This window comes from Musa acuminata, chromosome BXJ3-1 (assembly GCF_036884655.1).
Source record: "Musa acuminata AAA Group cultivar baxijiao chromosome BXJ3-1, Cavendish_Baxijiao_AAA, whole genome shotgun sequence".
NCBI lineage: Eukaryota > Viridiplantae > Streptophyta > Magnoliopsida > Zingiberales > Musaceae > Musa > Musa acuminata.
Genome location: NC_088349.1, coordinates 40,862,694 through 40,877,820, shown reverse-complemented (window position 1 = coordinate 40,877,820; position 15,127 = coordinate 40,862,694). Strand labels below are relative to the sequence as shown.

At 33.9% G+C, this 15,127-nt stretch overlaps 1 long non-coding RNA gene across 1 annotated transcript; it reads left to right on the top strand.

Annotated features, from left to right (window-relative positions):
• Positions 1-6,298: 6,298 nt before the first annotated feature.
• LOC103973308 (uncharacterized) lies at positions 6,299-12,816 on the top strand. Its single transcript, XR_010493122.1, has 3 exons — positions 6,299-8,900; positions 11,507-11,837; positions 11,912-12,816. It is a non-coding gene; the product is annotated as an uncharacterized LOC103973308 (long non-coding RNA).
• Positions 12,817-15,127: the final 2,311 nt, after the last annotated feature.

Genomic DNA, 15,127 nt, shown 5'->3' with positions numbered 1-15,127 from the left:
AAATTTTTAATGAAATATTACAAACTTGTTTGAAGAGTTCAATTATTCCAAGAATTACTTCAATGCATTTCTGATTTTAGTAAGATGTGTTTTAATTTCTGTAGAAAGCAGTTATTCAACCTAAGAGAACTGTAAACTACAGTATATACCATAATAGTAAAGAGATACCAAATAAATAAATCTATGAGCTTGATAAAGGTGAGGCATTGTAACTCTGTTTATTATGTTTTTTCCTATGAAATGAATAAAAATATCAAATTTACATGTCTTTCCATGAATATACTAGGTCTTTTGCAACATAGATACACTTCTGATCCCAAGATAGGGCTTGAAAAATGGTGCCAAATGGGATATAATGTAGGTACTAAAATTTGGAAGTTAGCTTACTACTAAACCAATAGTTCACAAATGATTCATTATGGTGATAGTGGAGTAGTTCGGGTCCTTTCGATTAACAGGATCTTCATTGAATCTGAAGGTTCTGATTTGTGATTGTTTCAGTCTATGGGATTTATCTTGCTGAATCAGTTGTAGCTGTAGCAGAGTGGTAGTAATGTTCATGAGTTTGATAAACAAGCTTGTTATGAATCATATAAATGTTCACCAATTAATGACATGACTACTATTTCAGTATTTTTTCAATTTTGCTATTGTGGTCATTTACCACAAGGTTCAACATCCAAGCACTATATCTGAAATTTGCCTTTTGTAAGTATAACACCGACCTTTGAGTTGGTATTTCTTATTTCCAACTTCCCTATTTGTTTACTAAGATTAAGGTAGCAGCAGCGGTTGTGATTATTTATTACGATTTCAGTAATATCACATGTGGTACCAAGTTTGAATTTGACATGATAATTCCGATTGAATTATTTAAGTCATCATTTTTTTTAATAATCTATTGATGATCTTATTGGATGTAATGGAGAAACAAAATGAATATTGGGTAAGCATTTGAAGTTTCCATCATTGAAGTTACCATCCCTTCCGACACCTCTATCTCTGTTCCTCTTGCCACTATCATGTACATCTTGTAAACTATCATTGGCCTTATGGACAAGGCTAATGCGGTGGAGATTGATGATCCTCAGGAAACTCTAGAGCCTGATCAAGACAAACAAGAAGCTCGTGGCCAATGGTGCGTGCACCCTTTGCAAGAAGGGGATGGTGCATATACAACCTTCTTTTTCTCTTGATTTGTGGTTGTTGGTGTTTGAAATGTAAAACTAGAAATCAGTTTTATGTTGTGAAATTATGCATATAAGAACAAGAGAATGAATGTCTTGCCAATTACCAATGAGATCATCTAGTATTTTTTTTATTAATGCACATATGCTTAGCTCACCCTTGTTATCCAAAATAATAGTTATTCATACTGGTAAGATTTTCTTGTTTTCCCCCTGTTTCAAATGGTTTGAATATTTCGTGCTTGACGTGGAGCCATCCAGAAAAGATCCATCTACTAGGTGCTTGTTAGTGTTTGACTTAAAGCCTCCCACTTTGGATAAAAATTTGAGAGAATTTGTACATGAATGAACAACTAGTGTACTTTTTTTTCCCAAAAGTGGACAAATTTATATGTCTAAGCTGATATGCTAGATATTGTTTGTCAAAAATGAACTAACAAAATGAAAGAATGCAAGAAGAACTCGCAAGATTCTGAACGTTTACATCTTGGGGCAATATATCATTCGAACCAGAAGCTCGGCTTAAACACACATTTTACCTTCATTTGAATTAGTGAATTGGTCCCCCCCCCTCTCTCTCTCTGTTAAGCCTTCTAAATTTGTTAATGAAATAGTACAAATTGTTTTGAAGAGTTCAATTATTCCAAGAATTACTTCAATGCATTTTAGTGGGCGTACTAAGTGAACTGATTTTGCAAGAAATTTAGAAGTCATATGTTATTTATTTGTTGAGCCTGCAACAACTTTCTCATAGACTGCTATTTGTTATGCTTCAGTCATATGTTGAGACTTTCCTTTCATTCATGTTATGATCGAGGCACATATCTTATTTTTTTATTCAAGGACAAAGTGACTTAGAGCATTGATTCTTCACTTATTGGAATTTGAGAATTAGGTTCAAATATTCTATTTTTGGTTGAATCTTTTGGTTACACCTTTACTAGAAAGTATCTATGGTGGTTTCTCAAATTTTATCATTTACAAGTCTACTGCTGTAATTAGTTCTCTTTCTTGTTTATTTGGTTATGTTAATGTTGCTTTGAGCTGGGAATTAGTTTAGAAAATTTTTAGAAAAAATTGAAGAGAATCTCAAGAAGTGAGAAATCATGAAGACAAATATCAATCTTTAAATATTCTTGTGGTTTTAAATGGAATATTAAATACAAAGCTACCTTTATTGTTATCTTTGCATTCTCTCGTGGTGATTGTTATTTGCTGTATTTTGATAAGGATTAGTGACCAGATGACACTCCCATAATATGGGTTGTTTCCCTTTAATACGGACAATGCAATGATTTATGGACTCTCCTTGACCTTGAGGGGTTAATTGGTGTTTGTCTTGATGAAATTTGGGACTCAATTGCTAATGGTTTTAGTTTGGTCATTTCTCATATGACAACAATTACAATATGTGGATAAGGAATTATGGGATAGTGTCACTTGGTAGAACGTTTTTTCTTTTGGTTATTAGCTCTTATGTTGTCTAGTTTCAACTTCTAGTAGTAATTTATAGTGCTTGTGATCAAGATTTTAGTTATGCTCACTGATCCCAAGTTTTTGTTTAGATTCACTTATCCAAATTGAGAGACTTAGATGGGCTCTGGAAATATTGCTTAAGTTAAGTGTCTAATTTATGCCCTTGATGTTGGAACTATAATTTTTTATGATATTGTTAGCAAGAAGTTCTTATGCATTTATGATGCAATTATTACTATAGTTAATAAGGTTTTATAATATGGTATTTTATATTGCTTTATGCTTTAGCTAACTTGACTTTACTCATAACTCGAGACTGAAAGAACATCCTTATGTAATTTTTACGCTCTTCTTTGCTTATCATGGTATTACATCTCTAAAATAATTAATTTATAATTCTATGTTGGTAAATGCACAATGTGAAATATTAAGTGCAAATAAAATCTCACTCAAATTGAAATGACTAGCAAAGCAAATTATAAAGGTATCGTATAAAGCTACTTGTTAATTGGAACATATTTATGCAGCATTCAACTGATATTTTAGCAAAATATGCTTCTTGATCAAGTTAAAACACATGAACTTACCCATACATTTTGAAGGTTACACTTAATCAATTGCGTTTCGATATGGTAATTCGAAACTTTTATTTTTAGTCTCCATCGGTTGAGCCGTCGTAGAATCATTAGATTTGGGTATAAAAGTAGATGCATAACTGAATCATGACACATTTGGCTCATATTACAGTCTTTTTTTTCACCAAATAGGAAGCTAGTAGCTCAGTTTTGATGAATATCTTCTATTGTTTGTTAAGTAAATTGTCATGCCCTTTAATTGTTTATGTTGTTATTCTTCTTTTATTTTCCATGTAATATGGTATCAAAACTTAAGTTCTGACCCCTATGCTCATCCCTCTTGGACTCATATGCTATGCTATGTTTGTATGTAGTTGTTTTTGCTTTTCATATACTTTCCAAGAATGAATTGAATATTGGTACCAAATTTTCCTATTGAACTTATATGATATGCAATGATATAATACAGAAATACAAAATTTGTTAGTTGAAATATTTAGGAATGTACAATATATTAATTAATGCTAGCAAATGTTTGGAATGGTGTTTTCAAATTGACTTTGTTAGAACGTCAATCCTTGTTGTCGATATACCGTACCAACTCAGGCAGAACATCAATACCATTAAATCGAGGTTTCTTCTCCCCACGTGCCAAAAAAGGTGACGAGGCAGTCGGACCTTTTTTTTTCACTTATATATATATAAGTAAAAACAAAGGGACGTCGCTTTTTTTTTTGCCCGCGTGGGAGAAGAAACCCTCCCCACGCACCAAAAAGGGAGACGAGGCAATCGCCCCTTTTCTTGTTTTTTACATATACATATATATACATATATATATATATATATACATATATATATATATATACACATATATATATACATTCATATATATAAATATCGAAATGTACCTCTCGGTATACAGCACCATACCATACCAAGCGAATCTCAAAACTTCGATATGGTACGAAATTTCAATCCTTGTCCTGCACATATATTTATTATTCATTATAATCCTTTTTCTGAACATATATTTGTTATTCATTATAAGTTTTTGTATATTGGATCTTAAGTTGCTAAACTAAAAATGTATGTATTGGAGTGAAATCCTATAGAAACAAGATGTAATCTAATTAGTTTATGTCAACTAATCTAGACAAAAGTAAGCAAATAATGGGTCGGACGGATAGTTTACATTATATGATTCAAGTTTCAAAAATTCTACATATTCTTGCAAAACTATTAGGATATGCTGAAATAAAAGTTGTAATTGATCACAACAAGAAAAAGGATATAACTTAATTCCTCGATAGTGTGACAAAATTTAAACATTTTTTTTATATTATAATATATCTCTTTAACTCAAGTCCTTGATAGTGTAATCAATTTAATTGTCTTCTTTTATATAAATTATTATCTGAAAGAGTCTTCTGGTCTCCCCATATTTTCTTAATTTCAGATTTTTTTTATTTTAGTACACTTGTTAATGGAGCTATCTCTTGATCTTCCAAGGCGTTCCCTTATTAAGATATTAGGACAATCTACCCAGTTGATATATGGATCTGAAAATTGAACAAAAGTTGAACAAAGATTGCATCTTTCATGAAACAAATAGGATAAATATTTATATAGTTGGTTTCCTAAGCACAAATGGAGTACCAATAGACTAGGTTAATGAAAAATGTTCTCACCTTGAACGTTAGGCAGGAGGCAAGATTAGGAGGAACAAATTTAATTGGACAAATTTATCTTATATAAGTATGTGTTAGACGTAAATAAATTTTTGCTTAGTTGTAAACAAGATGAAACATGTTTAATCTAGTAGAGTTATTATGTTGATGTGAATGCCTCAATCGAGAACTTCATTTTCTCTAGGATTTTTTGCATTGAAAGTCATTGTGTCATAGGTTAGTGATATGTTCAGAGATGGTTATGCTTAATTTCCCCCTTTCCCCACCAAAATCACAGCCATAGAGAAAACAAACTTTCTTATGTTTTTATGTGTTGGCAAAAAATGTTTCTCATTGTTAGGTTTAAAAAAGCGAGTAGTGCCATGATTCAAAGGACTCTTTGTTGTCTAATTAGACAGAAGTATACTTTTTTTTCGGATCTACAATTGTCACTTTTAAATTCTTGCTCGGTGTTTCAATTTTTATCTTTCTCAAAGAAAATTAGTTTCTTTACTTGATTTCTTGTTATGAGTACCAATGTTTTTAACACCGCCAATGTCGGTCCCAAGCCCGAATGAAAAAGGTGGAGGGTTGCTTAAGGCCATAAAAAGCCAGTGTTAAAAACATGTTAGTACTCATAAGCATGATCCTAACTGTTTCATGGTAAGACTAGTCCATCACAATAAATTGATGCAACATATATTGACCTATCCGGTTATTATGAGAAATAGAGTTTTCTGTTCCTAATTCTAACATTTAAAGTGCCCATTAGTTCTTTAAATCAAGGTCTGCAATACCGAATGATACTGCTCGTACCGGGCAATGCATACCGGTCCATCAGCAACCGACCGGTACACGGACCGCCCACTACCGAGTAGTACCATCGATTGAGGCGTTGTCGTCATCGATTGAGGTGTTATTATCGACGGTAACCGAGGGAGAAGAAAGAAGAGGGAGAAGACGAAGAAAGAAATTGGAAAAAAAGGGAGAACCTAGATATAACCTCTCTCCTCCTCGTCTGTCGATGACTTCTCATCTGCGCACGGGAGAAGAGGCATCGGCTCGTGGGGCGGAGAGGCAAAGATTTTTTTTTTTCTTCTCTTCTTGGGCAATGTCGCCTTGGGCATCGTTGCAATATTTTTGTTTTTTAGATGTCATAATTTTTTTTTTTAATCTGCAACGTCGCCCCGCATAGAGGTAAACTGAGCGGTTTACCTATATATATATATATATATATATATATATATATATATATATATATATATATATATATATATATATATATATATATATATATATATATATATATATATATATATATATATATATATATATATATATATATATATATATATATATATATATATATATATACTGAGCGGTATACCGAAATATACCGCTCGGTATATAGGTTCGTACCGTATCGAATAAGTCTTGAAATTTCGGTATGGTATAAAATTTCAATCCTTGATTTAAATGACTTCTTTTATGGACTAACATGCAAATATCGGGATTGTGTAACTTATATATCATGAACTAGCATTGTCTATAATGCAAGTTACTCATCTAAGAAACTAACAAGCATGCTTTCTGTGGATGATAATTGTTAGGACGGGAAACCACAACATGTGGATAAGGCTCTTAATGGTGAAATTTAATAGGTTGGATCAAGGTATGTAATACCGTACTATATCAGTGTTTCGAGGTTGGCTCAGGACGGTACAGTACCGTATACCGAGCGGTATGCCAGGGTGTACTGAGCGGTACACCTAATTTAGGTGTAAAACCCTCCGAAAATACTTGAAATTAAAAAAAAGTTAGGATAGGGTTTTTAAGTTAGAAATAAATATAGTAATATCATAAGTTTAGTAAAATCAATGTAAATTAGGTAAGAATAGTATCACATATCTTTTTCGGGCTTTGAAGAATATCTTATGCAAGGTTCGTATTTCAGTTCATTACGGATTATCCTTATATAAACATACCTCTTGATTAGAAAGTTCTTCCTCTTAATCTTCCTAAATTAGCCTCGATTCAATTCACAAATCGTTGTTTTGTAGAGTTTAGGAGAGCACAAATGTGAGAAAAAAAGAGTTTGAGATAGTTTAAGAGAGTATGAGAATGTAATGGAGTGAAATAGAGGAGACGAATGGTTTAAATACCATGAGAAAGGGTTCCAACGGTCAATTTGACCGTTGGAGCACTATATCACTATTACCGAGCGGTTTTAAATATTTCTTCCTCTTATTGTAGCATTGTTACAGTGTAGCACTCTAGCATGTTCTGTCCGGTAGCGGGTGGTCCGCGTACTGGTATGTGATCGGACCGGTACGTATCGCCCTTACCGAGCGGTACCATTCGAAATTGCATACCATGGGTTGGATCAAGATTGACAATCCTTGGAACATGATGAGACTGATTTTAGTAAATAACTCCTTTGATTTACTTTTAGGTTTATATAGTTTTACATGTAGTTCTACTCCACTATATTTGACTTTATGAACTAAAACTTGGTGGTTGATTTTTTTTTTGAACTTTTTATTGGTAGCTGCAATGACATATATGAATCTCCAATTGAATTGTGAGAGACACGATGGCTATACAGGTCCATCTTCTCAAAAGATTTGGACTGCCATTTACAAGGACAATTCTCCACATTGTTAGTTACAAATGTTCTTTTGTTTCTTCTTTGCATTTTGTTCTGTAATATTTTGTGTCAAACATTGAAATAATTGTAGTTGATGTGTTCCATATTACTTAATAGAAATTCTTTTGCTTTTTGGCTTTCTACGTGTTCAAAAGTGTTGCTTTCTTAGTTTAGAGGATTCCACAATAAGTTTATATGTTAATTAAATTATTTTTTCATGCATATTATGTGAATGGATATGGTTTCTTATCAAATCAATTTACAGCTTGATTTGGCAATTTTGTACTTGAATAGTTGGGTCTATCTTTAATATTTGATGAAATTGTTAAAACTGAAGTAATCAGGCACATGCAACCTACTGATTACTTGAGCTTGTTTGGGTAAGAATTCAAATGAACTGAAGATTATTGGGATGCTTCTTATTTGAATGTCTTGGATATATCTGCAACGGAAGAAGGCAGTCCTCATGTCTTATTTGGATGTGCTTCACAAGTATATTCTAAATGATCACCTACCCTATAATGTTTTTTAAACTAATTATCCTGTTTTTTTCCTATTGGAATAACTTTTAGTCACCAGGAGTCTGCTTCTGAAACTAAATTGTCGAGTGCTTACATTCTTTTATAATGAATAGATAGCCTCTCCTGTTCTGCAAATTGACTGACAGTAATTTAAAATTTTGGTCCCTATTACCACTTATACAAGCATTGCTTCCAGGTGAAAGGTCTCTGTTTTAAGTTAAAACTTTTAACACCTTTTACTAGTTTATATATTAATTAATTTGGATGGATTTTGATTTCCTTTCATTTGATGTCACTTCTTCCTCCAATTAGCCTCCTAAATCAAGTTGATGATAGTTTTTCACAGTGGAAACATCCTTCTGTCCAGCATGCTCTCTCAGGTTTAGCAGTGATGCATCTGGGTGATATACGTTACATGCATTTTTATTTTTATCAAAAGTCTCAATAATTCATATTAATCTGTTGTTGCAGATAATAACAATATCATCGTTATCTTCTTCATGCTTGTGCGGGCTATCTGTCTTCATTCTTATCATCTCATGTTTGTTGGTTTCATATCAAGTTTAATTATGAATTGATAACTTACTTTTTGGCTTTCGAAGTAAGCATTTATTTGTCAATCTTCAAGCAAAAGCAGCATGTGTATTGATAGATTTATGCTTTGGACCATTATCACCATGGATATATACAATTGCTCCAAAGGTTTCGTCTTTTCCCATAATAAGTCTACATATTAAGTTAACAACTTGTATTTTTGTAACTGCATCGACCCTTTTTCAGGTTGATCTTGCAATTGAACTTCCGGAGGACCTCTTGGTGTTATTCAAGTAATTCCATCATTCTTCTTGTTTTTAGTACTGTTATGATGGCTTAATTCTTTATTATAATGAATGCTCGTTTGGTTGGTTGGTAGGTTATGAAGTCATAGATACAAGTGCAAGATATTGATATGATGGATATAAGCATGTATCAATGTATAATATTCACTATTTAATGTGACAAAATTTGATATTTGTTTAATGTTAGAATAGGTAGATGTATATAAATCATGATTCATCATAATTAACCTATTCATCATGAAAATATATAAATAATGTTTGGTGAATTATCTAACATAAGCAATTAAAACTATCTATGTTTGATGAGTACTTGGTCATTTCTTGGTGCAGATCTGACCTTTTTTGTGGTCAATACATTGTGATTTATTGTGGATGGTCAAATTATCAATCACTAATTTTCTCTTGAAATAATCTCCTCATTTTGAGAAAAATGTTATTTGATTTGAACATTATAGTCCTAGCATAACAAAGACTTTGATCAGAGGCAATTTGTTCTGCGGTGGTATAATATTTGATTATGATTGTTCAGATGACAATTAGTTTCACCATTTGATGATTGTTCAGATGGTAGTGGTTGATGATTGTCGAACTATGTTATGCTAATATAATACTAGCATGGAGTTTAGTTTTATACCAAGGATGTCCCTGAATGCACAATCAATCACAAGGCTTGTTCTAGCCATATATTTAAACCGTGCTGATCGGCATGTATTGTACTGACATGTCCATCTTGATGAACTAAAAAAATACTTTCTATGACCTATCATAGATGTTATTTTGTGATCCATCTATTACCTTATTGTGAAGATTCCAATAATATCAGTCATTTGTACACTTGAATAAAACCCTGATCTTTTGAATTTGATCCTGATCATCATAGCAGTTATTGTGAAACTGAAACTTTTGTCTGTTGGATTGGAGTTTTCCTTTTTTTCTAGAGAGCCAATAAAGAACCTACTGTTTGAGTGTTCTGATGATACAACTATGACACAGCCTTATACAAAGTTCTTTGGAGTGTTGTGCTCAACTCTTATGGGACTTTTATGGACCAATATAACTACTGTTGTGGCTTCGAAAGTTATATATTTCTTAATGGGTAGCAGATTATTTTTTACATGTTTCTTAAATACCAATATACACTTCAAATCCTATGAATGCAAGTCCTTTAGTTCTAGTTTGTGTCATTTAGTACTTTTTAGTTCATGAACCCTCTATGTGACATCCGTCTTTCGTGTGCTCAAGAAACTATGAATTTCATCACAATGCCCCAGTTATTATCCAAATTCTATCCACTTCCTCTTGAATAAAAATTCAAGAAAAGGAAAAAAAATCTTGATACACTTCCATATGATAGATTATGCACTTATTTTCATGCTTCATGTTTGGTTGACTCTGTTCATAATGCCCTTATCAGGTTTTTCCATAATCTACTAGTCGTGCTTATGTTGCTTTGAAGCAAAGTATACAATTTCGAATGGTACCACCTGGTACGGGCGGTACGTACGGGTCCGATAGGTTACCAGTACACGGATTGTCCATTACCGGGCGGAACGCTTAAAAATATGTAACGGGCGAAACACTTAAAAACACCTTGTATCGGACGATACGGGGTTATATCGGGTGGTAACAATCGAAATTTCGACTGTTACCGCCTGACACAGCTCAATAACGGTTGATTTCGACCGTTACAGCTTAGTAATAGTGCTCCAATGGTCAAATTGTCCGTTGGAGCCCTTTCTCATATTTTTAAACCCTTCTTCTCCCTTATTTCACTCCATTTCATTCTCATACTCTCTTAAACTATCTCAAACTCTTTTTTTCTCATATTTGTGTTATCTTAAACTCCATTACACCTAAATTAGGCGTCCCGCTCGGTACACCATACCGTACCATACCGAGCCAACCTCGAAACACCGATACGGTACGGTGTTTCAATCCTTGCTTTGAAATATATCTTGCTGGCCTTGTCTGGGCATATGGATGATGTACTGTCAAAATATAAGGTTTGACCTTCTATTGAAGTATCAACTATAATTTTGCTTACTCTTTCCAGTTAGATAGATGATGCTTTTACCATCTGTGTAGGAATTTAAACATAGGCTTCTATTTCTTTTGGAGATGCTAGAACCCTTGATCTTGTGATTACTGGAACAAAGAATACAACTTCTGAAAATGCTTATGATATACACTTGGAGAAATGGAAGAACTGTTGTATTGCATTTAATGTTATATGTATTGCATTACGAAGGCCTGCCATTCTTCCTTTTGTGAAATCTGAATGGAGACATGGATCTATTGCACCAAGGTCTACTGTAATAGCATATGATAATATCATAGGGAAAAAAAAATTTAACATCTTTATAGTTTATACTTTATAATGCTTATTTTTGGAGATGCAAAGAGAGAGAATGAAGTGATCGGTGAAGATTGCAGTTAAAAAAGATATGAGAGTAAAAAAAAAAAAAGAAATTATTTTTTGTTTTTTTTTCCCTGCAGCAAAAGGAATCCTATCAAATGCACCTTGTTGGTTGTTACATTACTTGGTTTTCATTTAGCTGACAATATACTGTCTTCACTGTCTTTCTATATTGCAGTGTACTCCTTTCTGTTTTGGGGCCACATATGTCATTTTCTTCAGATATTGACCTTTGCAAATGTTCATTTCCTAAAGTGGCTGATCAAGAGTCTTTATCTGTTTCTTCTGACTCTGTGATATGTTCTCATGGGGCTTCTAGCACATCCAGTAGTCCGAATGAAGCAAAGAGAAAGATTGATGCATCTAAAGCTGCCACAAGAAAAGATGTACTCCAAGATGCTAACCTACAGTTTGCTCCTAGAGATCTGTCAAAAATTGTTCTGACAAATGTTTCCAAATATTTTACTGGGGACTGGATCAGATTGAATTTCATTTGTGGTGTTTCAGAGGTGAATAAGATTTCAAATAACAACTTTCAGAATATTGGTTTCTTTGCTGATTACTCAATTTGAACGTTTGGCAGCTGATTTGTGTTCCCGGCATGACATAACCCCAGAAAGCCATGAAGCTGCAACAGAAGCCATACTCTTGGCTGCAGAATGTTATGTCAACTCATTCTTTATAATCGATTTCATATGGATGCAATTCAGAGCTTATGAATCAGATGAAAATCATTGGATCCAAATTCAAGAATAAAAATGGATTAGTGGTGTTTTATGAAGACCTTAAGAGATGTAATGTCAATCTGGAGACAATAGCTTATCTTGAAAGTTAAAGAGATATAACTGTTCTACAAATTCTGCTTCTGCTAAACTGGACCTCGAATCTGGGAGAATTTTGGCTCTTGGGAAACCTTGTACATATTATTTTGAAGGTAATCAGCAGGCTTTGGAAATATCACAAGCGACATTGAATCAGCTGATGTGGCAACATTGATTAGGCAGAATCAACCATTGCTTTGTCACTTTGTAATCCTCCTTCAGAGTCTCCCCTCTTTCTACTCCATTCTGCAACTGAGTTATCCTGTTCTGTAGAGAATGTTAATGACATTATACTGCAGTCAGCTGCAAATCTTAGTGGACAACTTACAACTTTGTACACCCAACTGAAAGCAGGCAAAATACAGCTTGGAATGGAAAAGTTACATGGGCTGCGAAGGTGTTGGGCACGTCTTGAAAGATTAATAATAACATCTTCTGGAAATGATGAACGGATATATCCCATTGGCATCAAAAGTGCTGGTTTCATCTACAGAACTTTAGTTCCACATTTATCGTGGATGCAGAAAATATCCAGATTTTCAAGTTGCACATGCTCATTTTCTAGATTTTTAGGATGGATGTCAGTATCTTGAAATGCAAAGCAATACTTGAAGGAACACTTGTTTATTGCCTCTGATCTTTCACAAATTTCATCGGTTTTTTATCAGTTTTTGTGGATGAGTTAGCACTTACCGATAATTTAGTAATAGAATTTTTAATCTGCATATTCATATCCATCAGGTACCAATTGACACTCCCACAGAATTTTTATTCCCAAACATAAGAAAACAGTTTGGTAAGTTTGGAGAAATAATTTTGGAAGCTGTTGGTATGCAACTAAACTCTCTTTCATGCAGTTTGCTGACCTTTGTTTGTGGTCATTATCTAGAAACAATAAGGAACCATCTTCAGGTTACAAAAAATGCTATTCCTTTGAGATGTCATGTCGCTAGAAATGCTAAAGGCTGTTATTTTTTGCATGCTTGAATCGATTACAGTTGAGCACAAGCAAGCATTGGTTAATAAAATGCCCAGGTAGCTCACTTCTTGATATCTATTTGCTGGCAAGTAGCATCTACTATGCTTGAATTTCTATTCAAGTTGCCTGAGAATATTACTTTCTCCTATGGTTTCTTCTCTATGTTCTATAATCTTGATCTTATATTGTAATGCATAAAAAATTTCATAGTATTTGTAGACTGATAAATGGTTATCATCATTATGTGAAAGGAGCATTGATAACCTTATCGGAAATGATAATGAGGTTTTATCGGTGAACTTATTCTACATAATGTTGGGTCATTCAGATCCACAATAGTCATCTATTGCATTGCATCATCTTGGGAGAATTGTTGACCTATGGCAGCTACAATGGTGTGAATAAACTATCTGACACGGTTAAATAAAATTTGGTTTGCTCTCGGTTAGTAGGGGCTCTTCTTGAATCAATGACTTCCATTTTAGTTACAAAGACATGGGATAGAGTGATGGTAGTAGCATTATCTGACCTTTCAATGCTATAGCGAACATATGCATCGGTGCAGTTACTAGCCTTCGTCTTGTATATAGAAAGAACTCAACTACAATCCTTTCTTGTAGCGACTTATACCATCCTTCGAGGAACGGGCAAAGTTATCAATTCAATGGAAGTGGGTCATTTAACAAGACTTTCATTCCATATTCTGGTAAGTACGTGTCTTTATTCTCCTGTTGAGGAAGGAACCTAGAGCAGTTGGAAATGTCACAGACAAGTACTTGCATATATTTCTTTACATATTTTCTATTATTTTTTTCTAAATATATATTGTAGAGTAACTACTTAAGAGCATCATTGTTATTACATATTCAAAGATATCATGTTGAACAATTAATTATATAATTTATATTTTTTGTGTTAGATGAAAAAAATTTAAACCATTAGGCTATTTAATTTTTTGTTTAATTTTAGGTGTGCTTAATGACCTGGAGAAAAATTTGTGCATATATTTGTGTAAACTTAGAAATGAATTTGATGGTGCAAAACTGATATGCTTGCCATATAGGTCAAGTTTGTTACATATCTTCTTTGTTTTTATTTTTCTATAGAAGGTTATGAAAGAAATGCTATCATCCAGCTTTATGGGGAAGCCAATTGTGTTAGGATCAAGAGCACTAAGAGGGGGGGTGAATTAGTGCAGCGAAAAACTTTCGTCGGTTAAAACGATGTTCGTACGATGAAATCGTTTTCGATGAAAACCATTTTGGAAAGTTCTTCAACTTAAGAGTAAACGGAAGTATAGTCGACGTAAAGCAACGGAGGCAGTTTGCAGTTAAGATAAAGAGCAGAATTTAATGCAAACCAAGATTTATAGTGGTTCGGTCAATCTTGACCTATATCCACTTTGGCTTTCTCCTTTGACGAGGTCACCGACGTCCACTAGAGGCTTTCCTTCAATAGGTGAAAGCCAACCACCTTTTTACAGCTTTACTCCTTTTGACAGGCTTAGGAGACAACCCTTACAGATTTTCACTCCTCTCTTGAATGATCAAAACTTAGAAGGAAAGAGGGAGAAGAACTTCTAAAATTTGGAGCTTAAAAGTATCATCTCCCAGACTTTTGGGGTCCTGGCAGTACTACCGCCTGACATTGCTCGGAGACTAAGCTCAAGTGGTACCACTGCTTGACATGGGCGGTACAATCGCCTGACATAGCTCGAAGATCGAGCTCAGGCGGTACCACCGCTTAATAGGGGCAATACAACCGCGTAGAATTCATAGGAGACTGAGCTCCTGGGCGGTGCCACCACCAGTCCTGGCGATGCCACCGCCGGCCAGGAATTCTGGGTCCGAATGGGTTGATCCATTTGGCCCAATTTGGGTGTATCAAGGGCCCAATTGGCTCTAGATTAAGTTAATAGGATCACCTCCAAATCCTAACTTAATCTTCATGCTAACTACGACATTTAAGATATTAATACTGCAACTCATGTTCCGGTGCG